The sequence below is a fragment of the Trichosurus vulpecula genome, chromosome 4 (genome assembly GCF_011100635.1).
Source record: "Trichosurus vulpecula isolate mTriVul1 chromosome 4, mTriVul1.pri, whole genome shotgun sequence".
Taxonomy (NCBI): domain Eukaryota; kingdom Metazoa; phylum Chordata; class Mammalia; order Diprotodontia; family Phalangeridae; genus Trichosurus; species Trichosurus vulpecula.
Genome location: NC_050576.1, coordinates 10,153,123 through 10,159,128, shown reverse-complemented (window position 1 = coordinate 10,159,128; position 6,006 = coordinate 10,153,123). Strand labels below are relative to the sequence as shown.

General features: G+C 41.3%; 1 pseudogene; it reads left to right on the top strand.

Moving 5' to 3' along the window:
• The first annotated feature begins 669 nt into the window (after positions 1-669).
• On the top strand, positions 670-949 carry LOC118845486 (annotated as a pseudogene).
• The last annotated feature ends 5,057 nt before the right edge of the window (positions 950-6,006 follow it).

Genomic DNA, 6,006 nt, shown 5'->3' with positions numbered 1-6,006 from the left:
GAGGTATGTTGCATGATGACTTCTTTGGGACCATTGTTGGTTTTTCAACTACTGATACCTTGGCTTCCTTTAGTGACATATATGTGTGTGCATGTATATGTACATCCACACACACACACACACACACACACACACATGCGTATTCATCATAGAAAATAATTTTCTGAAAAGAAATGCTATTTGGAGTCCTTTGTGACAATTCCTAAGGCGGAAAGGCTTATTCACTTTTCACAAACATAGCTTCTGTGCCCTGGCTGACCATTACTGACATAAGCAAAGCTGATACCTAATTATCTCCTCCTACATCTGAATTCAAACTTGAAACTCGTCAGAGAAAAAGAGTTTTCTTTGGCCCAGTTTGCCAATTTACCTGTACAAGCTCATTTAAATGGGAATGAATGATACGACTGACTACCGACACTTTGATTCCCATTAATAAGCTCACAGTTTGCTAATTACCAAAATAAATGATTAATTTAGAAGAAAGGAGAACTAATGATAGTCCTGGGACCTTTTTTCCCCCCTGACTGAGTATTGTGAGAGAGGATTGTATTGAAAATAGAAATGCCGCAGCCTCTCCCGAGGAGGTTCGGCCCCGCCGTCATAGCTCCCCGCCGCGCTCACCCCAAGCCCATCCCTCGCGGGCCTGCCGGGCCCACCTGCGCTGCCATGGCCGACGTGGAGGACAGACAGGAGCCCGGCTCGGCCGCCTCGCACTAGGGCAGCTCGGGCTTCAAGGTCTCTGGCAACAAGATGTTCTCCCTCAAGAAGTGGAACGCTGTGGTCATGTAGAGCTGGTACGTGGCATGCGACACCTGCGATATCTGCTGGGTCCAGGTGATGGATGCCTGTCTTAGATGTCAAGCTGAAAACAAACAAGAAGATTGTGTTGTGGTCTGGGGAGAGTGTAACCATTCCTTCCGTAACTGCTGCATGTCCCTGTGGGTGAAACAGAGCAACTGCTGCCGCCTGTGCCAGCAGGACTTGGGGTGGTCCAGATAATAGGCAAATGAAAGCCCAAGGCATCATTGAGTGCCATGGTCTGAGGCTCTGGGTGGGATACGTAAGGGGTAAAGCTCTCCAAAGATGGCGTCCCTTCACTGGTCTTTCCTTGGTAAAAGGAATGAGATGGACATTCGCTGAAGTTAGGGTGTGGCATTTGGTCTCCTCTAACCCTAAACCTAAATGCATGTCCCGACTCTATCATTAAAAGTTATTGACATGAATGAAAGAGCATTCAAATCTAATCCATGTAAGGTATGGTTTGGTACTAACTATTTTTTCCCTGAAAATAAGTAATTTATGCAACGTTCATGTCAGTTAGCTAGCATTTTGGCTTCCTTTTTAAGCTTTTGTTGAAAACAAGACAAAAATTTTATGGCTAACTACTAATAACCAGGGCAACCAAAAGTCGTATTTCTCTCTTTCTGAGAAATTGAATCTTGGTTGTCTTATAAGGCCTTATCTTTTATTCGTTAGTGAAGTCTATACCCAGAACTCTCTAAAGCTCTATGAAGTCATTGTGTTATGGATGCATAAGTATTTCTAGGTCACACTTTGATTTTTACCATGTTATATTGCTTTAATGGTGATTTATATTGAATACCTACAAGGATGTTTAATTCACTTCTTAGATCTTTAATGAAAAATTACAATCATATAACACTATTTGATAAAGATTGAGGCTTCTATTAACTTGTTTAATTACTTGAACTGTGACATAATAAATATTGATCTAAAAAAATACAAATACAAGTCAAGTTGTCTAAAGTCTCTGGTACTTGATATCTGAAGCATGTTCTTACTTTAGGCGAGCACCTGCTGGTCTACTTAGAGCCACTGCTCTGAACCTTGATGTGCAATCTCCAAACTGAATCTTTAGGGATGAAAATTGGGAAAACTGAAACAAGATGAGATAACTGAGTTCCAGTGCTTCCTGTTGATATCAGCATGCCAGGGACTTGGCTCATACTTGAGATCAGGGACCGCTTTTCATTTGTATCTTTATATTTCCTGTACCTATCTCCAGCCCAGACACGTAGAATTTGTTTAATAAGTATGTGTCTGATTGAATTTCTATTTCTTACGTTACCTGTTGCCTAATTCTCAACTTAACTCTGTGGCATCGAAATACATAGGATCTTGGAATCCGAAGGGCCTTAGAGATCATTCCATCCAATTCCCTTCTCCAGGATGCATTTCACCTACCAAATCTTCAATAAGTGGATATGTAGTGGCTCCCTGGAAACCTCACCTTATCTGGAATGAACCGTACCACAGAGCAGCCTCTCCTCTTTCCATTTTAGTCAGAGATGGGATGAGATCTATAGTGGAAGAGCAGAGTCACTTGTCTTGTGGGCAGGAACTGTTTGATTTTTAATTTGAGTTTGTATGCCCCCCTTTTGGGAGGAGTGGGATGTACTTCACATTTCAGTGGTAAATGGAAATATCGCTGACGAAGCAAGCTGCTTCTATGAAGGTCTAATAGCACCTACTCTACCATTAAAGTCGACAAGAATTTCTAAGGCACAGAGATGTCTAGCAGCTTGCCTATTCACAGGCAGTATGTGCCAGAGTCAGGACTTCACTCCCTACATCATACCACCTTGCATCCGTTAGATTCTTAATACGTTCATTTTGCATTGCCTTTCTTAACAGATTCATAGGACCAGACATCAGGCAGTCTAATCCCTTTATTTTACAGATAAGGAAACTGAAGCAAAGGGAGTTTGTGTGATGCCTAAATTTGCTTAAGAAGTAAGTACCATAGACAGGATTTGAACCATAGCTCTCTGACTCCATAATTGGGGATATTTCCACTGTGACAATACAGTTGCTTTATTTAGGTCCCTAGAGAGCTGTATTTTCCCCATGAAGCTCCAAATACAAGATATAGCCAATGGATCGAAGTCACCAGGAGACAGGCATGACATAGATAAATAGAAAGAAGAATTTACTAGTGGATATAATAATCTAAGAATAGAATGAAATACTTTCTTAGCTAGTGAGTTCTCCATCACTAGAGGTCTTCAAGCAAATACTGAATGCCCAATTCTCAGGACGTTGTACAGGGACATAATTGTTCCAGGTGTGAGGTTTGAATAGGAGGCCTCTGAAGTCTGTCAAATTGGGCTCATAGAAGGTGTAATGGATTGTTTCCTGTATTATGGTTTTACTTTTTTTCCTCTGTCTTTTGGATTTACTTTGAACTAAGTGATGGTATCTCCACCTTAGTGAGATGCAGTCAATCAATTATGGCTGCATGTGTAAGAAGTTCTATCCTATGGAAAATTGGAGGTCAAGTCAGAGGGGATAAAATTAGCACAGGCTCTAAAAAGAAACTTCACTGCAAGATATTGATCTGCTCGTTAGTGGGCCCTCCACTTTCCGACATAATTAGAAGTGACTAAGCTGAGAAACCTCATTAGTGGAGGAAAGATATGCTAGAATGAAGAATGTATGTGGACAAAATCAGATGGCAGCACACTGCTGACAGATCGGAAGGATTCTGTGTCATTTCAGAAAGGGCAACTGAATGACCAATCTCAGAGAGACATGCCCACTCCAAGTCCCACCTTAGATTCCGTGCAAAGAGCTAATCTTAAATTCAGGCCCCAAGCCAAGGTTTTAGAAGAGGTTCCCACTTGTAATCATCCATAGAATCTAGTTGCTATATTCTTGAAGGCAGAAGCTGCTTTAACTTATGTCTCCTTACCCACCATGCCTGAAACAAGGATTTCTCCTATTAGGTGCTTAGTCTTGCTTGTTGAATTGCTTGTCAAATTGCTTGTCGAATTGAATTGTATTGACAGTATCCCATTAATGACATGGTTAACATAGTCAGGTTATAAGACAAACACTCAGGAGGGAGAAAGGCAAGTTCCACCTTGATCAAAAGAGGAGTCTTTATCGGAAAAGCGGAATGTATAAAATGAAAAAAGTCAGCTAGTTTGGCACCCTGGTGCATCAAAATACAAGGAGCTGAGGTGAACAACATATCAGAATTAAGTGGATGGTGCAGGCTTAAGAGTTGTTCAGCCCCTTCCATCTGCCCATCATTCTACTCTAGACTCATTGCGTAGAAGGATTTTCATTATAAATGCTCTTCCACCCTGGGAAGTAGTAATAAAGTAGCTTTGATTTTATTTCTTGTCTTTTCTTTTAGTCAACTTCAAGACCCGAGCCAGAGATAGTCCATCCGGCAAAACACATAAATCTCAGCTTTATCTCTTTCTATTTTTGAGGGATGTATACTATTCATCTGTCTTTTTGCAGCCGTTTTCTGTGTAGCAAATGCTGGTGATTAATGAACACCTTGCTAGCTCTAGTGTCCCTTTATCTAGTTCCATGTTTGACTCATTCCTTCAGGACCTAGGTTCTTCTTCAAATATATTCCTTGTGGAACACAAGACTAATGAGCAGCACTCTTAAACGATGTTGTTCGTCCTCCATTTTTGCAAAGGACTAATGATGTCCCAAGTGATGTCTTGACTTTTATGTGAATGGGATTTAAGTGAGGCAGAGTTGAACAAACTCATTGGCCTCACTCTCTCTTCCAGAGTCATCAAAGTCCAGTGGCAAAACAAAAATCAACATGACTGGCAATGGCTTGGGATGGAGTGGATGACCTTTGCATTTCTTATGCCTAACCAAGCGCCAAGGACTCCAAAGTGTTTGCTTAAGCTGCCCTCATGGCCCTTGGGACAAATTGTTTTCACCTGCCCATTCTAGTAGGGTAGCCTTTACACGCTTGCAGTAGACATTCCCCTAACTCACCAGTAGGCAATTTTGAATTTACATTTTCTGACTTGAGAGGCAGTATTTTCTCTTTTGTTCTGAGCTGTTTCCCTGAGAAACAATCAAGAATCAAGCAACAAGAAAACCTACTATCTAATTAGATCCAATGATTTGGACAACAGCTAATAATAACTAACATTTATGTTGTGCTCACCATGTGCCTGGCAATGTGCTAAGCGCTTTACAAACGTTTGCTTATTTGATCTTCACAACAAACCTGGGAGGTAGGGGCTATTATTATCCTCATTTTATAGTTTAGGAAACTGAGGCAAACAGAGGTTAAATAATGTTGCCCAGGGTCACACAGCTAGTAATAATAGCTAATTATTACTATCTGAGGCTGAAAGTGAGCTCACATTTTCCTGGCTCTAGGCCCAGACCTTTATCTACTGTGTCATTTAGCCAGCCCTTTGATGTTACAAGGATGATAGTGACCAAAGTCACATTTTTCTCCCCCCAACTCATCCTGATACTTGAAGGATCCACCACAAAAGGACTTTTGAAATCCGCCACAAAAAGATGTATTGACAAGATTGGAGAATCTCGGAGTTGAAAGGCACTTCGCAGGTCACCTGTTCCAACATGTACTTGAACATCAGCATCTATAATATCCTTGACAATTGATCATCTAGACTCTGAACACCTCCAGTGGTGACGAGCTCACTCTGTCCAAGTAACCTCTTCCACTCATAGGCAATTCCAATTGTTAGGGAGATTTTTTGTCTCGTCTTGAGCTGAAATTCATTTCTTTTGTGGATTCACTTCTTCCCTACCCTTTCTTGTACTTATACCCTTTCGGGTCCAGCAGAAATAGTTGAATCCCTCTTCCACATGACAGGCAACCAAATTCTTGCAGACATCTAGTCTATGTATTCTAAATCTTTTTGTGTCTAGGCTAAACATAGCATGTTTCTTCAAGCAGTTTGGGGATGAGTCCTGTTATTGAAATAGGAAATCCTTGATTTGAATCACTCATTTACCATTTGGTACTCACATGACCTTAGGCAGGTTGCTCAAAACCTCAGTCTCCTCCTCTTACAATTACAGTAGGCTCAGCACTTTCCATTGCAGAGCAGAAGGTTCTGAGACAAAAGCAGAGCAGCCAAAGTTAACGCCTTCCCCTTCCCAGCCTCCTTTGTGTTGCTGCAAGCCAAGACACTGTTCTTGTTGTTGTCATTGATCCTTCATTCTCAAAGAGGACCAATGACA